Source organism: Typopeltis vanoorti, chromosome 19 (assembly GCF_054136105.1).
Source record: "Typopeltis vanoorti isolate ZY-2024b chromosome 19, IOZ_Tvanoo_1.0, whole genome shotgun sequence".
NCBI classification, from domain to species: domain Eukaryota; kingdom Metazoa; phylum Arthropoda; class Arachnida; order Uropygi; family Thelyphonidae; genus Typopeltis; species Typopeltis vanoorti.
In genome coordinates, this window is record NC_143567.1 from 41,532,256 (window position 1) to 41,552,725 (window position 20,470).

General features: G+C 37.1%; 1 protein-coding gene across 1 annotated transcript in view; it reads left to right on the top strand.

Moving 5' to 3' along the window:
* The window catches only part of LOC150096036 (splicing factor, proline- and glutamine-rich-like), a 285,745-nt gene that overhangs the window by 241,083 nt on the left and 24,192 nt on the right, over window positions 1-20,470 (top strand). The window contains exons 8-9 of the transcript XR_016549982.1: window positions 75-152; window positions 12,809-12,862. The gene's annotated coding sequence lies outside the window, so the exon portion shown is untranslated. The remainder of the gene's footprint in view (window positions 1-74; window positions 153-12,808; window positions 12,863-20,470) is intronic.

A 20,470-nucleotide genomic window follows, 5' to 3' on the forward strand; every position in this document is an offset into this window, starting at 1 on the left:
ATTCTGTTCCATCTATTACATATGTAACATTTATATTAAATACATGGCTGACTGAATTATTTTTGATTTTCCAGGACTTGAAAAATGAGTCATTGGCAATTATGAAATATCTCTGTATGAACAACATGATCCCAGAGGAAGTCAAACAACAGGTTATTACCTCTTTTATGTCTTCTTCATATTCTGTGGTTAAAAAGTATGCCATAATAAATAAAATAAAGATGAACAATGATCAGGACGACATCATTTTGATTACCTTAGCCATTGTGACTCTGATATGATTACTGATGTTTAAAAATCAAATCAGTTACCAAGCTTCTTATTATTGTTATCATTCAGTTTATAAATTGTGAATTAGGGGCACACAAAGTAGTACAGAACGATATGGAGAATGTTGCTGTCTGATCAAAAGTTCAGCCAACCAAGATAAGTGAAACTTGCTTGAAAAGTTTTAATTAGAACAAGCAAAAGATTTCTTGCCATTTCTCACTAGGCCTACAAAAATTTTAAAATATGGGTAACCTATTTGATTTTTTTTTTTTTTACTTTATACACATCTTACATATAAATAATTCTCTATTCATTTGACTAATATAGCCATGTAAATCATTTGACTAATGATTTACATGGCTGTTGAGATGACTTGGGAAAATTAACCCAGAAAATTCCTGACCTGAGAGAACCAGTAATGCACCAAAAAATAAAATGTAGTGGGAACTTTAATGGCCCATTATGATGATGAGCTCTGCAAGGAAACTAGTGAGTCATTTCAACCATGAGAAACTTGCAAAGAATTATATAACAAGATGTAGAAGCATTCTAGGAGGCAGCAGCAATAGTTTAAGAACTGGAGAAAATGTGCTTTCCCAGCCCCACCCCTCTAAAAAAAAATAAAAGGCAAAAATTCGGTCCTTCAGGTTATGTCTTTGAATGGGTGTGATAAGCTTGAAAGAGTATAAGTTCTACATCTCCAACACTCCAAAATAATAGGAAAAATTACAGTCACTAACCTTCCTGATTGATGTCCATCTTTACTTATCCTCCTTTTCCTTTAAAATCACTTCCACATATTTGTAAATGATATAACCATGTGCTATTGTTTCTGTTTTTAGGAATGCTGAAGGGATAATGATTGAATAGTTTAAAAAACATTCAAAATATAACCACAGAATGTTATTATATTTTATTTCTAGAACTGAAGACTGTCATATCATGTGCACGACTACACATACAATAGAGAACTGAATTGTTTTTTTGTTTTTTTTTATCCTATTCAACTGATGGGAAAAGCTGATAAATTAAAAACAAAAAAAAGGTACAGACCTTTTAAATTTGATCCAAGTGATCTTGATCTTGTAAAGCCTCAGTGGCAAGTGCAGTGAGGCTTTAGAAGAAGGCTATTTAAAAAAAAAAAATAATAATTAAGTCCGTGCTGTTAGCCTGGTGGCTATGTGCTTCGCATCCACATGCCTGGGAAAGGAGTGTCCTGGGTTCAATTCCTGTCGCCGACATGAGGAGCTTAAGGATCTTTCTCAGACATAGCCAAATTAGCTTGTCTTGGGTGTGGACAGCAGTGTTTTTCTCCCCAGCTTATCTGGGGTTTTTTCCTCCTGCAAGCAGGCAAACCAGCTCCGTGAACACACGCAGTTACAGTCATAGAATACACTGGGAGGCATAGGGCTAGTCACCTTATCCTCGGGACGGGTACAAATTAGAAGGGCTTAAGATAGCTAATGATTTACATGGCTGTTGAGATGACTTGGAAAAATTAACCCAGAAAATTCCTGACCTGAGAGAACCAATAATGCACCAAAAAATAAAATGTAGTCGGAACTTTAATGGCCCATTATGATGATGAGCTCTGCTAGGAAAATATTATTCTTGTGTAGAGGCTTAAGTGCTATGAGGACATTATGTTGGAGGTTTAATGGATTTTTTACAACACTCAAAAAGAATTAAAATAGAATTTAATACTTCCTATATTTCGTCCTAGTCACTAGGACATCTACAGGGATTAACGGACTTTCCTCTCCAATGGCTACAGCGAACACAGCATCAAAAAAAGAATCAATTCCTCCCCCATTCCCCGTCCCTCTCGTCAAGAAGATTTTAAAAATGCCATCACCATACCCTACATCCGTGGCACTTCGGAAAATATAGCCAAGATACTAAAAAAGTATAACCTACACACAGCATATAAGCCCTACCGCAAACTTGCTACCCTTATCCGTTCTATGAAAGATCAGCTCCCTCCTCTCTCTCTCTCTGCCTGGAGTTTACAAAGTACCCTGTTCCTGTAAGCTTGCGTACTTTAGACAGACAGGCAGATCAGCATCCATCCGCCTGGAGGAACATAAGTCGTACATCGTTAAACACAACTATGGCCATTCAGGCTTGGCTGACCATGTTTTGGACACCACCCACAGAGTATCATGGAAGAAAACCACCATGCTCCACCACAGCAAATTCAAGAAAGAGAGACTTTTCTTAGAAGCAGCAGCAGCCCTTAGTAACCAACCAAATCTTAATAAATATGGTTGTATTAAGCTTCTGAAGATTTGGGAAACACTCGTCACCAGAGGTCCAACCTTACATTCCAGGCCACCTACTACCGCCCTTAGAGGGTGCTCCACCTAGATAGGACTTTAGTGTCACCCACGTGGTTGGGCTTAGTAATGTAAGTTTTTGTGTGAATGTTACATTAATTGTTTCTGTAATCCCCGTAGATGTCCTAGTGACTAGGACGAAATATAGGAAGTATTAAATTCTATTTTAATTATTTTTGAGTGTTGTAAAAAATCCATTAAACCTCCAACATAAGGAAAATATTAGTGAGTCATTTTAACCATGAGAAAATAAAATAATTTTGATATCACTGACATCTTTAATTTTGTGATACATTCCAGTTATTTTATTGGAAAAGAAAGCTCTACAAACAAATTGAAGGCATTACATTGGGTTCCACTCCATTCCTCTTTGTTCTATTATTATTTAGTATACCTTGAAGAAGGTATACTAAATTATATATGGCAACAATGGATAGAGTTGGGTTGTTTTGGAACTAACAAGGCTGGATAACAGAGGAGGCTTCCAAATGGCCTTTTGGGGAATGCATAGAACCCTGTTGGGTATCTACCTGGACACTGAACGAATGAGGATGGGCTGGTGATTTAGGATTTAGCCGACCAAATTTTATTCTTATTGGCTTCAACCATAACTCAAAATGATGGTACAACATCATGGAATTTCATCCTGACTGGAGCATTGCCTAATTAAACAAGCCCCCCCCCCCCCCATTGCTTTTGTCAGAGCAAACAGTGGAAAGTCAGCTACTGGAACAAACCCAAACCCCAACTCGACATCAGCAGAAATCAAGATTGGCAATATCAATGGAAAAGAAATGGAACTAGCAGAAGAATTGGATAACTACCAGATCGACATAATAGGTGTTACAGAAACAAAGAAGACAAGAATAGATGAGATCTTTCTAAGCAACAAATACAAGATGTTATATTCAAGAAATAACAATCAGCAAAAAGGAATAGCTATCACTAAATATGAGGATAATCTTCTTGAATGGCAGGCAATACCAAGTAGTGATGTGAGCTAATATCAGAATGGCGAACTGAACAATGAGACTTATTTGTGCTTAGTACCACAGAAGGTTCTAATAAGGAAGAAGTGGAGGATTAGATGTATTAAAGAAGGCAGTTGATACAATGAAAAAGGAAAAGTTGGTCCTTGGAGATTTGGTAGCAAACACAAAACCCTAAAGAAAACTTTGATTGATTCAGCCGGAGAGGCATGTAGTGACTACTAATCTGCAAAGATAGAAAAATCAGAACTTCATGGTGGACTCAGGAAGTTAAAGTGGCAATCAAGGAAAAGAGCATATCAAAAGTTCCTGGCAACCAGAGCTTCTGACATGATGTCCACCTTCACCTTGTGCTCTTAGGACATACAGAGAAAAATGTAAGAAAGCATTGTGTAAAATTAGCTAAACAAAAGTCATGGGAAGACTTTAGTAAGAACATTGAAAATAAATAACAAGAAGGTGATAAAATATTCTGAACGCTATTGGAAAAAAAAACTCAAAAATTGAGGAAAGAGTACTGTAAAAGGAATTTGAGATAATAAAGAGGACATGAAAAGAGGATAAAGATAGATATTCTTCTTGATGTGTGGAATAATTACTTTGAAAGATTGCTAAATGAAATGAAAACAGCATTGTGGTAGAAAACACTCAACAGGAATGCCATCTGGAATATATATTTGTACTTGAAGTAGTAAAAGCTATCACAAACCTGAAATGTGGAAAGGAAGCTAGATGATATTCGACCAGTAATGCTAAAATATGGAGGTATAAAAGTTATGCAGTGGCTACACTGCATAATTCAGAAGGTCTGGTCAGAGGATTGAATTCCAGATGATTAGAGTAGAGCACTCATAGTAACCATCTATGAAAAAGGAAATAAGGCTGAATGTAAGAATTACAGAGAAATTTCTCTACTGAGTGTTCCTGGTAAGATTTATGCAAATATTCTTAAGAAACAGATAAGAAAAATTGTGGCGGAGAAGCGTGGAGAACAAACTGGGTTCAAACTAAAACAAGAGGTTGTCAGGATCAGATTTTCATCTTTAAGACAAATAGAAAGCTGTTCAAAATGTTCTTATATGGTGTAAATGGGACATTATATCAAGCAATACAGTCCATATTTACAATCAGTTGTGAATCAGCAGTTAGAATTGAAGGAGGTAGAGGAAGATGGTTCAATGTTAAGTCGGATGTGTGACAAGGGTGTACATTATGTCTGATCCTTCACCATCTGTATGGATCACATTATGAAGGAAAGTGGTATTAAACCTGATATCAAAATTGGAATGTTGGTCTCAGCTCTACTTTATGCAGATGATGTTATACTCCTAATTAAATCCAGGACAAGTCTGCAAGTTTTCTTGACCAAATTGAATAACTGCTGTAATAAATTTGGTATGAGAATCAGCATTATAAAGACATTGAAAATAACCAGAAACATTGAAAACATCAACTTCATCCTGAATGGAGAACCTATAGAACAAGTACTATATCAGCTATTTAGGCACAATTTTTAGTGAAGATGCAAATTAAATTTGGAAATAGCAGAATTAGCAAAGCTGGTATGGTAGGAAGTCAGCCGAGTAAACTTTGTATGGAATAAGAGAGAGAGAGATTAGTCAAAACACTAAACTAGCTGTATAGGTGACAGTGTTCAAACCAGTGGCATCACATGCCCATTTAAGTTGGGTGTGCTGTCATGTGGCTTATGCAACCCATGCTACAAAATTCACTTCAATTTGACCATATGATTGCATTTTTATCAATGTATGAAAGTACAAATTAAGAGAGTGCAAAACGCATCAGCACTCATCTTAATTGGTCCAATGCAATTAATTTTAGGATAACTTCGAATACCTTAATTTATCAGTTAATATAATTTTACATATGAAAAGCATAAAGGTCAAACGAACAATAGCTATGTTTCACATGCACCGTTTATGTGAAAAGCACAAAGGGTTTATGCTTCTTGGTGAAATTACCATTGGCAAATACTAGAAGTGAGACATAAATAATTTGGGAAATTATTATTTTCCAGATTGAACCTAAGAAAGGCTGAAATAACTCATCTTACTTACATATTTATACACAAGTTTCAACCTCCTTCGACTATAATCATACAATCTGTGAAAGCTCCGGCAGAAAAAGGGACATTCAGTAGATCGTGAACATTGTTTCCTATTGTAAATGTGGACAAAAAAGTTTTAAATTATTTATAGAAAATGATAAATATATATTAAAAATTTGTCTATATATCGGTCCTAAACGTCACTTCATGCATGCAAAACAAATGAACTCAAAAAATAAAAACAGCGACTTAGGACAAACATTCAATTGGATTGTTTCATAGAATAACCAATCACAGCCACTAACAACTTTTGGGTGCTATTGTCTCAGCACACATCCTGCCTCACCTTCAATGACCATTTAAAACTACTGAAATGCTAAGAATTTGACATGCTGCACCTCTGTTTAAAGAGTGCAAAGGTGTCCATATTTGTGACCACACACCCAGGTTATTAACATGAATGTAATACAATGTTTACATGTCATAATGGCTTCTCTTCATGACCATTAGTATATTGTGTGTAATTTTAGGAATCACGTAAAGCCAGCAAACAATTAGGGGGGAGTCTTTAACAGGAATAAATGCAAAAATATAATATCGGTGAAATTGCTATTCCGTGGGTTTGCACCACATATAGTTCGCCCACCATTTATATAGATCCCTTCTTGGCTTGGTGCCAAGAATAGTCGATTCATGCTGAAGGGGAGAAAGAAATGAAGGATGTACGAATTGGTCGCCAACATGCAAAATCACGCGCTTTCTTGTCTGTCGCTGTACTAGTACTAGCTTGATTTTTGTTGTTCCTTTTTTGCATTATTTTTTTATTATTCATTTGTATGATGGATCCAGTACAGTCAACAAGTTCTATTGTTACACGTTTCAGTAGTTCTTGCAAAAGAATATTAAATAATGTGCTGACATTCTGCGAAAAAGAATCGTCAGAAGGCCATCTTCTTGTTCCCCTTTCTCAAGTCATAAAACATGCAAGTGCAATTGCGTCTGTATCGGGGTCGACTGTTAAAAGAATTCGTAGGGAATCAAAAGGTGAAGGTAAGCCAAAATTTAAATTTCCTAAAAAAAAAAAGCGCCAGAGAAAGAAAACCATCGAAACCGTAGCTTCGAATGTTTTTGATGTAGACGTTATAAGAAGAACTATTCACGATTTTTACGTGGTCGAGGAAAGAGTGCCAACTGTTCCGAAATTGATTCCTGTGCTTAAAAAAAAAATTAATTTTCTTTGGAGAAACTTTAAGGAAAATACTTCATGAAATCGGATTTTGTTTTAAAATGTCCCAGAATAAAAGGAAACTTATCATGGAGTGAAGTGACATTGTTTTATGTAGAACGCAGTATTTGAGAGCAATAAGACGTTTCAGGGAGGAGAAAAGACCAATTGTGTATCTAGATGAAACTTGGATTGATAGTAATTTAACTTATGGAAAATGTTGGCAGTCTAAAGAAGAATGTGGAGTGCTACAAACTGGAAATGGCTCGCTGTGCATAATAATTTTGTGTGCGGGTAGAGAAATGGGATTTTTAGCGAATTCAAACTTACTATACAAAGCCAATTCAACTATTGGAGATTACCATGGGCAAATGAATTCTACGATCTTCGAAAAGTGGGCAGAAGAAAAACTGATTCCAAACCTTCCTAAAAATGCTGTTGTTATAATTGATAATGCTTCATATCACTCTATTCGATTAAACAAAGTTCCAAATTGGTCTAATAAGAAGCAAGTTCTTATGGATTGGCTCTCTGCAAATAACATTTCTCATTCCCCAGATATGCGAAAAATTGAATTGCTTAATTTGGTCAAAAGAAACTCGCCCACAACTAAACTATTTAAATTCGACACGATGCTCAAAGAGCATGGATTTCTAGCTTTGAGGCTACCACCACATCATTGCGATATTAATGCTATTGAGTATGTTTGGGCAGAAGTGAAAAGTTTCATTCGCCATCGCAACGTAACTGGGGATATTGACATGTCGAAACTTTTTAAGCTTTCAGAACAGGCAATTGAAAGTATTACAGTTCAAAAGTGGGGAAAATATTGCTCCGATGTCACCTCATTGGAAAATATATATTGGGATAGAGACGAAATTATCGAAGAATTGTGCAAACCTTTGGTGATCAGTTTAAGTGAAATCACGTGATGGCGATTCGGACACCGATTCAGATGACTCTGAAGATTAAAAGAATTTGACAATGGTATTTTTTCCAACATTTTTTTTTTTGCATGCTATTGAGAGTCACAACAAGTCATAAATAATTAATCAGTTTAGGACATTAAAGTGTCTCAGTTCTCTCAACTGTAAGTTTAGAATATCTAAGTTCATTTGAAATAATTTCTGTTTTTCTGTATAATTATTTTTATTAAACTTTCTTAAAAATAAACTTAGTTACATTTTTGTTTTATGCTATACCTTTTTTAATTTTATTAACACTCTACGTACATTTTTCCAACTGTTATACAAGCAAAATAGTTACACTTTAAAAACAGCAATGTTCGTAAAAGAAAAGCTAAGTTTTCCGACCTGTAATAATAAACAAACTCAGTTTGTTTATTATTACATCCCAGAAGACAGACGGATTACCCTGTTATCGGAATGGATTCTCCTTTTTCTGACATGTGCAGAAGTGTCGAGGGACCTCTAATCGGTGGGCGAACTATTATTATTATTGTTGTTGTTCCGGGCAACTCCGAGGAGTCGACAGACTCATCGAGGGAGGCCCTAACATCATGTCAAGAACAACTATTCGACATTCACACAGTATCTATCATACCTTGCCTTGAACTCATTCACGGTCGTAGCACCCACAACAGACTCTGGAAGCTTATTCCACTCATTCACTACTCTCCAAGTAAAAAACCTAGCTCTAACACCCTTGTCAATCACGCTCTTGCCCAGCTTCCATTCATGGCCCCTAGTACTCCCACCACCAGTCATATTTTCAAAAATATCTTCTGGATAAATCTTATAGAAACCCTTCAGTAATATGAATGTCTCAATCATATCATCCCTCCTTCGCTATTGACCAATTTCTGCAACCCACAAATCTTCAACCTATTCTCGTAAGGTTCATTCCACAGACCTGCTATCATCTTGATTACTCGTCTCTGGATCCTCTCCACTTCCCATCACGAAGAAACCCTGGTGCCCATAACTGGGCACAGTAGTCCAGATGGGGTCTTATCAAGGCTCGATACAGAGGAACAACAACTTGTTTGTCTCTGCATGTTAAAGTATTTTTCAGAACCCAAGTGATTTGGTGAGCTGTTTTAGTCACTTTTGTAATGTGCCCCCAAAACTTCAATTCCCTATCCACCAACACTCCCAAATCCCTGGCCTCATCAATTTCCTGGAGTACTGTTCCACCAATGCAATATACTGCTGCTATTCTTTTCACCCCAAAGTGCATAACCTTACACTTTGGCACATTAAATTGACATCCATTTTTCCTAGCCCAGCCCTCCAAACTATCCAAATCATCCTGTAAAATTTTAACATCCTGTGCACTCATAATTGCTCTACTCAACTTTGCATCATCAGCAAACAAGTGAACACTTCCTCTCAAATCCTTTCCTATATCATTGATGAACAAATTGAAAAGCAGTGGTCCAAGAACAGAGCCTTGTGGCACTCCACTAGTCACAAGCCGTCTTTTAGACTCCACTCCTGAATAAACCACTCTCTGGTATCTCCTTCAACCACCCTCCTATCCATCTCACCAACCCTATATCTATCCACATCTGCTCCAGTTTACTGATTAGGGTTCTATGTGGTATCCTATCAAAAGCCTTGGCAAGGTCCAGTAGTATTACTGTAAACCCATTACCCCTATCCAGTTCAGCCGTCACTGTGTTATAAAACGTGATCTACCCTTCCCAAAACCATGTTGTCCCCCATACAATATCCCATTTCGGTCTATCCAATCCTGTATTCTTTTCTTGACTAATTTCTCTAAGACCTTGACAATGATTCCTGATATGCTAATCGGTCGGTAATTTACAACAGCAGTCTTGGAACCACCTTTATGCAGTGGAACTATTTTCCCCTCTTTCCACTCCCTCGGGACTAACCCAGACCCGAGACTCAAATTAAACAAAATGGTCAAGGGTACTGACAATTCTTTAGCTGCTTCTCGTACAACATGAGCTGGTATACCATCTAATCCCATAGATGTATTGACATTGAGGTTATGCAATAGACTACTCACCTCCACTTCATTCACCACAATTCCCGTATAATCTACTGGTACATTCGTTTCTGCAATGTCACCACCTGGATGATATATTTTTGCAAAGTGCTCACTTGGTAACTCAACTATATCAACTGATTCAGTTACCTCCCTACCATCGGCATTCTTTAAAATCATTCTGCCATGTACATTTTTCCTTTTACTTGCTACATATCTAAAAAACTGTTTAGGATTCTCTTTAGCCTGCATGGCCAATGTTCTTTCGTAATCCTTTTTTGCTTTTCTTACCACACTCGTTACTTCTGGCCTGCACTTTATACTGTTCGTGTGCCTGCCGGTTGCCTTTCTCCTTAAATTCCCTCCATAGTTGTTTCTTTTTTTGCAGCTCAAGCTTGATGGTGTTATTCATCCATTTAACCCCTAGTTGATTTATTATTCGGACTCTAGGTATACAGTCAGTCATTGCTTCATGCAAACACTTCTTAACTACCTCCCATGCACTATCGACTTCTAGTCCTTGCAGTTGTACATGCCATGGCACTGATCCAAGCAATCTCCTAAAACTTGTCATACTTTTCAGCCTATACCTAGCACACCCTGAATATATGCCCCTGGTTCAAACCAATTTTAACTTACGGATCCTGAGAGCTGGATTAGAAATAAAACTCTTGATCAAAGATTGGGACCACAGATATGAGAGTCCTGACAGTAGATATTCCCATACCTTTAGCTCTTTCGCTATCAAACAGTTTTTTTCTATGGTTATGCGTTATCTATACAGCAAAAGAAGTGATGAAAATGTTGAGGGTGCACATTATCTATCGAAAAATACGGTAATTCCAAGTGTTTTTAGCATGTTGAAAGTAATAGGTGGCTACTTTCCAACTTTGCAAAGTGCTGTTACAACTACACAGCTCTCATAATCTCCCCAGTGCATGTTAACCCACACAGCTAGACAACTTTACTGATAAACATGCAAATGTTGGCTGCACACAGCACCACTAACAAAACCAGGCTTGCGCACATCTGTGGGAAGCACAGGAGTGTGTGGAAGTTGTAACAGTATTTATGGTAAGACTGTCTATAATGCTATAACACACAGATTCCAGAAAGCTATAATGTAGTGATTTCTTTTTATTACTGTTTACAAATTGTTTATATTTTATACAGGAAAGTTGATGACAGGAGGAGTGGCAATGGCCTGTATATCATTCTTTTGCAGTTTTCGAAAGGAGCTCCTTAAATTTTTCTCTGGGATACAGCACAGGCATATTTACAATTATCATTACTGAAAAGCCTTATTACTAATATTTTTTTTTCTGATAATGTGCTCTACCATAATATGGCTCATTTGGGGAGGTAATACCTGAGATATCCTGTCCCAATTTACTTCTTAGGCATGTTCATTTATTCTGCTGTATGAATTTGAACCATACATATGTATTCATTCTGATTTCTTTGCTAGTATAAAAACAATTTACTTGAAGGATTTCTTTGCAGTAGCATAACCAAACTAGAATCCACACTTGATACTTAAGAGAACAGCTTTTACTTTCTTCCTCACTTATTAGTCTGTGTGTGTGAGAGGGGGGGGGGTATACTGCACATTTTTATTTGTTGTGGTGACAATATGTACCATAAAAAACACTTCTGTGAATTAAATTGCAAAAGCAAATACAAATCCTAAGCTTCATACAAGAATAAAGATACACTTTATATATATAACTTTCTGGATTTAGGGAGATAAATTTATTATTATTTTGTGACACCTTCAAGGAGTCCAAAGACTCATTGAGGGAAGGCACTACTCTGCAACTCGTCTCCATCATTTACACCAACGTCATCTACTGCCCACCACCACCACTAGTACTTTATGTCTGTAAATTGCGTGTGTCCTGAAGGCCGATTTGTCTGTATGCAGGATGAAAAACCTGAGTTTCAGGGAGGAAAAAACTCTGCTACCCCTGTATGAGATCGGCTAACTCACCTTCATTTGAAAAAAAAAACCCACATAAAGATTTTTCCTGTCACGATGAGAATTCCAATCAAAGGGTGGTACAACGTACAATTGTCCTTCCAGTTGTTCTATGGAGACGTTGATTCTAGTTGTCTCCTATAGTAATATTATAGCTAACTCACCTTTTCAACTGAAGGTGAGTTAGTTAGTTTCATATGGAAGTTGTAGGGTTTGTTCATTTGTAAAATATCCATGATTGATATGTGCAAAATGTGCATCTAGGATGACTGCCCTGTCAGAGCATTCATTCAGTTTTGAAGAAGGCAAGTTGCTTAGCTGTGACAGGTCAATGAGCCTATTTTGCAAAGGGATAAACAGAGAAAATGTGTACAGCTTATGCTATTTAGACTTTCATTCATGTCATGGATAGATACTTGTTTAATCAGTTTGCTGTATTATTAGAGTTTTAAAAGCGCATGCTTGTTTGTCAAGCAGAGCTTACCAATAGTAGGAGCTCACCGATGCATTCAAAAATATGCCAAATATCTAAGTACTACATTAGTGTCATCATTTTTGGCCTTTGCAATGAGAGTGACATAAATCCATTTAAGGCAGTGATGATATAAACTCCATAAATCTCTAATTCCTACTTTTTGCCTAACTCACATGCGACTGTCAGAAAATGTGTTTGAAGTTAGAATTCTTTCAATGGGAAAACTGGAGAAATATCTAAAGAAAGAAAACTAATGCTACCTAAATCAATGTTGCGTTGAAAGAAAACAGAGGTGAGCAATGTATGATTTTTGTGGCTAATTTAGATTCAAGCAGGTATATTGGTTTTCCAGCCCATTGGTACATAGTATCCCATTTTAATTATTCTTTATGAGAATTGTAACATGTAATATATTCTAAATGGATGTAAATTAAATTTTAATTCTGACGTTCAGGAGTTCTTTGTAACAAAATATTAATTTTTTCTTATAGTGTATACAGTGTTGAGAGATTTACAGATGTATATCTGTTGCAGTGCACACGTGGGTAAGTTTCAACATAAAAAATAACTTTGCAGTGTGATTTTATTTTATTTTATTTTTTAACAAAATGATTAAAGTATACACTAGTCGTGTGCAGGATTTCCCTAAGGAAGAAGTCTTTTTTTTTTTTTTTAAATTTATAAGAACATTACAAGTGGTCATTCTAAAAATAAGATACCATATTTAGTAACAGATGCTGATTTATTTTTTAATGTGAATCCGATCCATAATGTTGTAAATTCATTATAAGTTAAATTATGTGGAACCCCTCCTCATGCCCAACTGGATCAGACATATACCCCCTTTTCAGCCCATTGTTGTATTGTTAACAATACAGCAATGGGTTGCCATTAAAAGGTTGGTTGATTGGTAGAGCCTCTGCTACTAATGGCTCATGCAAAAAGATAAGCAAGTTTGAGCACAGTTAGTAGTTGGAAAGGGTTCAATCATTCAATGCTGTTGGCACACTCTCCCTTGATGAGTCTTTGGACTCCCTGGAGGTGTCACATAATAATAATAATAATAATATTAGAAATGCTTTATGTAGTGTGCTGGAATTGGTTTGTTAAACCGACAATGGCTAGTTCCATTTGGCCAATAAGCTTTTATATGGCAATCAGCTGGGGTGCTTATTTTGGCACCCTTTATGCTTCCTTTCTACTGCTCCCTTCCCTAGGGGGACAGCCTGTGTGGAGATCATCCCCAATAGAAATTTTACAGGAATATATTATTTTTCAACAAACATCTGGCTTAATTTTGCATGGGTCACTTTTTCTTAAAGTAATGACATTCTCATGCTTGGCTGTCAAAGATTTTGCGTTTCTAGAATTGTTGTGAGGGGTGCTTAAGGATCAAAGCTGTATAACTGAGAGGAGACCTCCACATAGCCTTTAAAGGAATGCGGAGAACTGACCAGAGCTTCTGACCTAATGTCCAATCCTCACCTTCTCGTGGTGCACCCTGTTGGGTATCTACTTGGATACTGAACGAACGAGGATGGGCTGGAAATTTGGGATTTAGCCGACCAAATTGTATTCTTATTGGTTAAACCAAAATAAAAAATGATGGTACGACATGACAAAATTTCATGCTGGCTGACTGGGGCGTCGCCCGGTTAAACAAGGCCCCTGTAGCTTTCAGCAGGGAACCAGGGCGAATAGCAAAAAGTCAGCTACTGGAACAAATCTGAAAACAAACCCCAACTCAACATCACCAGAGTTAAAGATCGGTACTATCAACATAAGAAGCCTGAATGGCAAAGAAATGGAGCTAGCTGAGGAATTAGATCGACATAATAGGGGTGACTGAAACAAAAAAGACAAAAACTGGTGAGATCTTTCTGAGCAATAAATAAATGCTATATTCAGGCAATGACAATCAAGGAAAAGAAGGAGTAGCCATAGTATTCAACACAAAATACAAGGCTAATCTTCTTGAATGGCAGTCAGTCTCAAGTAGAGTAACGTGGGCAAATATGAGAATGGGGAACTGGACAATGAGACTTATTTGTGCCTATGGTCCCACAGAAGGTTCTACTAAGGTAGAAGTAGAGGAATTTTTTGAGGCTTTAGAAAAAGCAACTGACACAATGAAAAAGGAAAAGTTGGTCCTTGTTGGGGATCTAAATAGCAGAGTAGGAAATGATTGTCAGACATACAAAAATATTTTGGGAAAATTTGGAGAAAAGAGCAAAGCTAATAATAATGGCAAATATCTGTTGGATTTCTACTCAGGACATGGACTGGTTATTACTAACACCATGTTCCAACATAAAAATGTGCACAAATTCACATGGAGAGAAGAGGCAATGAATAAGAAAAGTTTCATTGACTATGTTATTGTTGATAGTGATGTTTTCTCCCTGGTGCAGGACACCAGAGTGTACAGAGGATTTGAAATTGGAAGTGATCACTATTTAGTATTGAGCAGGATAAAATTGAATTTCATATTAAAAAGAATAACATGTAAGAAAGTTTTAAAGCGAATAAAAGTTGAGCAGCTCTCAGATGTGAACTGTAGACTAAAATACAGAAAGATTATTGAAAAGAAAATGAAAGAGTTTGAGAACAGGAATCAAGCCTTGGAGATTCAGTGGCAAACTCTGAAGAAAACATTTGATTGATTCTGCCAGAGAGGCATGTGGTGAGGTTGTCTGCAAGGTTAAAAAAAAATCAGAACTCCCTGGTGGACACAGGAAGTTAAAGAGGCAGTGAAGGAAAAGAAGAAAGCATATCAAAAGTTCCTGTCAAATAAGTCAGCTTGTGCTCTTAGAGAATACAGAGACAAATGCAAGAATGCTAAACACTGTGTAAAACTAGCTAAACAAAAGTCATGGAAGGACTTTGGCAAGAATATAGAAAATAAATATCAAGAAGGTGGCAAAATATTCTGAAGGTTGTTGAAGAAGCTTAGGAATGGAGGAAAGAGTGCTGTAAAAGGAGTTAGAGATGACAAAGGTGACATGAAAATGGGAGAAAAGGATATCCTTGAAGTATGGAGTAATTACTTTGAAAAACTGCTAAATGAAACAAGCAGTGATAGCACAGTGGTAAAAAACACTGACCAGGCATGCAGTCAGGAAAACATATCCATACTTGAAGTAGAAAAAGCCATCAAAGGCTTGAAATGTGGAAAGGCAGCAGGAGTAGATAATATTCAACCAGAAATGCTGAAGTATGGTGGTATAAGAGTCTTACAGTGGCTGCACTGCATTGTTCAGAAAGCCTGGAAAGAGGGACGAATTCCCGATGATTGGAGTAGAGCTCTCATAGTACCCATATATAAAAAGGTAAATAAAACTGAATGTGAGAATTACAGAGGTATTTCCCTACTGAGTCTTCCTGGCAAAATCTATGCAAGTATACTTGAGAAACGGTTGAGAAGAGTTGTGGAAGAAAAGCTTGGTGAAGAACAAGGTGTATTCAGGCCAAATAGAGGCTGTCAGGATCAGATCTTCACTTTACAACAAATAGTCAAGAAAGCATGGGAATATAACAGAGATAGTATTTAAGTTTTGTAGATTTGGAAAAGGCATATGATAAGGTGCCAAGAGAGAAGCTATTCAATACTCTACAGTTATATGGTGTCAATGGGGCATCACATCAAGCAATACTTCGTCTTTATTTGAGTTGTAAGTCAGCAATTAGAATTGAAGGACGTACAGGAAGATGGTTTAATGTTAAATCTGGTGTGAGACAAGGATGTACAACATCCCCTCTGTTATTCATTATCTATATGGATCACATTATGAAGGAAAGTGGTATTAAACATGATATCAAAATTGGAGATGTTAATGTCAGCTCTTTGCTTTATGCGGATGATGTTATACTTCTAAATAAATCCACTACAAGTCTGGAAGATTCTCTGACTAAATTGAATAGCTGTTGTAATAGATATGGTATGAAGGTCAGCAATAAAAAGACAAAGACAATGAAAATAGGCAGAATCATTGAAAATGTCAACTGTGTCGTGAATGGAGAAACTGTGGAACAAGTGAAACATTTCAGCTACTTAGGCACGATTTTTACTGAAGATGGTAAATTAAATAAAGAAATAGACAACAGAATCAACAAAGCTGGTATGGTAGGAAGTCTGAATAAATTCATATGGAATAAGAGATAAATTAGTCAAAACAATAAATTAGCTGTATACAAGACAGTGTTCAAACCAGTTTTAACTTATGGATCTGAGAGCTGGGTCAGAAGTAAAACACTTGAACAAAGACTAGAGACGGCAGATATGAGAGTCCTGAGAAAGATTATAGGCGTGAACAGATGTCATCAATGGCAATATCATATTAAAAACGAGGATATTAGGAAAGAACTTGACATTGTCAACATCTAGAAATGTCTTAGCAGAGCTAATCTCAGGTGGTATGGTCACTTAAACAGAATGGGTGAAGAAAGATTAGCAAAATAAGTGTTCTCTGCCAGGTTGGCAGCAAAACGACCCAGAGGAAGACCAAGATATAGGTGGATTGATACGGTACAAAGTGCCTTAGACGATAGAAATATAAGATCTGATAATGTTGGAGTCTTGACATGTAACAGACTGATTTGGAGGAAAATTATAGATAGGAAGTTAGTAATGATGTAATTTTTTTCATGTAGTACGATCATATCCTGTACACCCCTTGAGGGTACGTGGCAGGAATTTGATGATGAATTGTTGTGAACCTAATAAGGTCATTATCTTAAGAAGTGGTCCAAGCAAAATTAAGTGGATGTTTACTGATAATGGAATTAATGTGGAGACTAGAAATGTGTGTGAGATTTTGGATGTGTGGAGTTTGTTTGATGGCAGAAAAGACTTGCATAAGATGGGTTTGGGATCAGGAGCCTTGAAAAATTATTTACTGGGATGAGACCTAATGCATCAGAGAAACTAGACCATCATAGGAGGAACGGTGAGAATGTTTGCGTACGTTCAACAATGGTATACAAACATGACAATGATTTGAATGTCATTCAGCATAGTTAAGAATCTGAAGGGGTGGAAATGTATGTTTTGTGATCAAACTTTTTGAGTGTCTGTGGATGCCAAACAGAACTGAAGAAGGTCACTGATACACAGAAGAAAAAAGTAACTGAAAGAACAGCACCTGGTACTCCAGCATTAGTTGTAAAATTTGAGAACAGAAAGACCCATTCATTGATTATTATATGTAATATAGACCAGAAAGAAGTTTGGAAGCCCAGTCTCTGAAGTCAGAAAAAACTGATCTTGAGATGGAAGTTTGCCAACATTCCAGTTCAGATATTGCCTTACTCACTTAATCTCTAGATCCTTTCCAGAGGTTCCAATAAAAATGGAAACTAGGTGACCAAATTTGAGTATAATACACCATAGCACCAATGTGTTGTGTAGCTTTCAAACCACTGTCAACCATTACCCAAGGCTTCTGAATCTTATCCTGGTGAAAAGATTCAAACCCCACATATTCATTTAAACTGTCTGTTTAAATCTTCCCGTAAGCATATTCTTCCTGTTACCATAAGCATTGCTCCTTATAAGTCTCCATGACTTTGCACCATTAGTAAGCTTGTAAAAATAAAATTGAATATTTTTTTTTTTTTATTCCCACTCACAGCAACATTTTGTGAGGTTGGAGACATATGGGGAAAAAAAACGTTTATACCTAATCCACATACAAAGTGTTGCACAAGCTACTTATACATGACTACTGTGTTTAGATATGGGGGGGATCTGATATGTTTCTTGAACACCTAAAGATTGTAGTCTTTGAAGGACAGAGTGAGGAGACTGTCCCAAACAACAGAGGTTGACAGGATGAAAGAAAAGGAAGAGAAATTGGCTCAATAAGTTTGGAGCTGGACAGTAAATGAATGTTGACTAGGAGAAGCTCTTGTTCCATCAACAGAACACTGTCCATGGAAATGCTTACATAAAAGACTTAGGTGGAAAGAGAATGTCTTTGTGATAAAGAGAGATTGATTGTAGTGAATTCCTGAGGGAGAGGGGACAACACTCTTTACCTAGGTGAAATGAACAAAAAATTCTTTTTTCCCATTAACATAATCCTCATGTTGAAGAACCTTTACTCTTGCTGATTGTGTCTTATGGTGCTTGAATTTATTTCCAGCATTCCACCACATTCAAAACACTTGTGGTGTTTCTTCTTTTATGTCTCTACATTACTTTGAGGTAGCAGAGATACATCTGAAACTGATATATATCCACATGCAATCTATAACGTCAATCTCATTGGATGCTCACCTTGATTTTCCTGGATTTTGTATAGATATCACAAGATTGTTCTTCAGAAGGCAAAATATTCTGGAGGCTATTAAAAACGTTTAGAAATGTAGGAAAGAGTGTTGTAAAAAGAATCAGTGATGATAAAGGTGACAGGAAAACTGAAGATAAAGATATTCTAGATGTCTGGAGTAATTTTTACACGATAGGTACAAGAATCTATAGCACATCAGTGCTGTGCATGAGATGTAGATGAGGATTGAGAAAGAAGAAACCTATTGCCATTCTTCTTAAAAAGCTGTTGGTTAAAAAAAATTTTTGGTAAAAACATTATGAGGAAGGCTGTTCCAGAGGACAGAGGTAGATGGAATAAATGAGGAAAAGGAGAAGCAGGTTTGAGGAGTTTGCAGTTGCACTGTACAGGCACAATAGCTGTTCTTGTTTTAACAGACCTAATGTTTGGCAATTTACTGGAGCAGTGACCATGGAAGTACCTGAAGAAGAGACAAAGAGCTGAAACATTGCATCTGTGAAATAGAGGTTGAAGTCAGCCTGTGAGAGAAGGGTCACCTATGAGCCGAATTGCTCTCCTATGGACAAAATCCAGGATTTTTAAGGTTTTAAGTGCACCATCCCAAACGTGTGTACAGTATTCTAAGGATGGGTGGATTTGGGATTTGTATAAGGGTTGGTAGCTGGGCAGGTGTAAAATAGTTTCTTGAGCAGAAAATAATGCCTAGGTTTTTTTTGAAACTGAAGAAGCTATTAATGTGATGTGTTGGTACCAAAATGTCAGGGAGAGATAGTTCATCCAGTCTGAAGATGAGAGAAGGTGATACCTTTTGTGAGAGAAAAGACAGGACTGCGTTTTGGTAGCATTGAATGCGACTAGGTTATCCTTGCCCACTGAAGGATGATATGGAAATCAGTGTTTAACCCAGCGTTAGTAAGGTGGGGTGTAGCAGTTATTTCTTTCTATATCTTTGGGGTCTGTGACACCCCATCTTACTAACACTGGGTTAAGGTATTAGTTGCAGATCTTGATGTAAGGGATGTCTGGGAACTGCATGGTCTGTCTAAGGAGTAGGATGAATGGAGAGTGCTGTTGTTAGCAAAGCCAAGGTTTATAGTGATTGAGAGTAAGTCATTTATGTATAAGGGAAAGAGGGTAGGTGAGAGAACAGAGTCCTGAGGTACTCCTGCATTGGTGGCAAAGCTCAAAGAGTGGGTGATGCCTACTATGACATGCAGTGAACGACAAGAGAGAAAGCTGGCCATCCAGTTATAAAGGGTGGGAGGTAGACCGAAAGAAGACAGCTTGCAAAGCAGGCATTGATGCCAAATACGATTGAAATCCTTGGAAATGTCCAGGGCACCAGCACACATTTCTTTGAACCTCTCCATGGCATGTCCAGTGGTGAATGATGTAGACTAAGATATCAGTTGTGGATCTGGATTGGCAGAATCCATACTGGCGATCACTGATTAACTGGTGAGCTTCTAGGTGGTGAAGAAGTTGACCATTGTTTACTTTCTCCATTATTTTGGAGATGATTGAGGTAATGGCAATTGGTCGGTAAGCTTTTGTCTCCCTACTTTGGAATAAGTTGGATATTTTTTATGTTAATTTCCATGAGATGGGATAGGTGCCAGCTGATTATAGAAGATTGAAGAGACAACACAGGACATGTGTTAGCTCTGCAACACAATGTTTAAAGTGCTGTAGAGAGAGATGCTATTGGGACCTGACTACTTTGTAATGTTCAGGTTGTTTATTATTCTTCTTATCTCTTTCTGCCAAAAGGTCACAGGAGGTATATGGTGCTCAGTTGCTAGTATGGAAGGAGGTGATTCGCCTTCAACATCTATCCAGGAGTCAGAGGAGAAAAGAGTGATA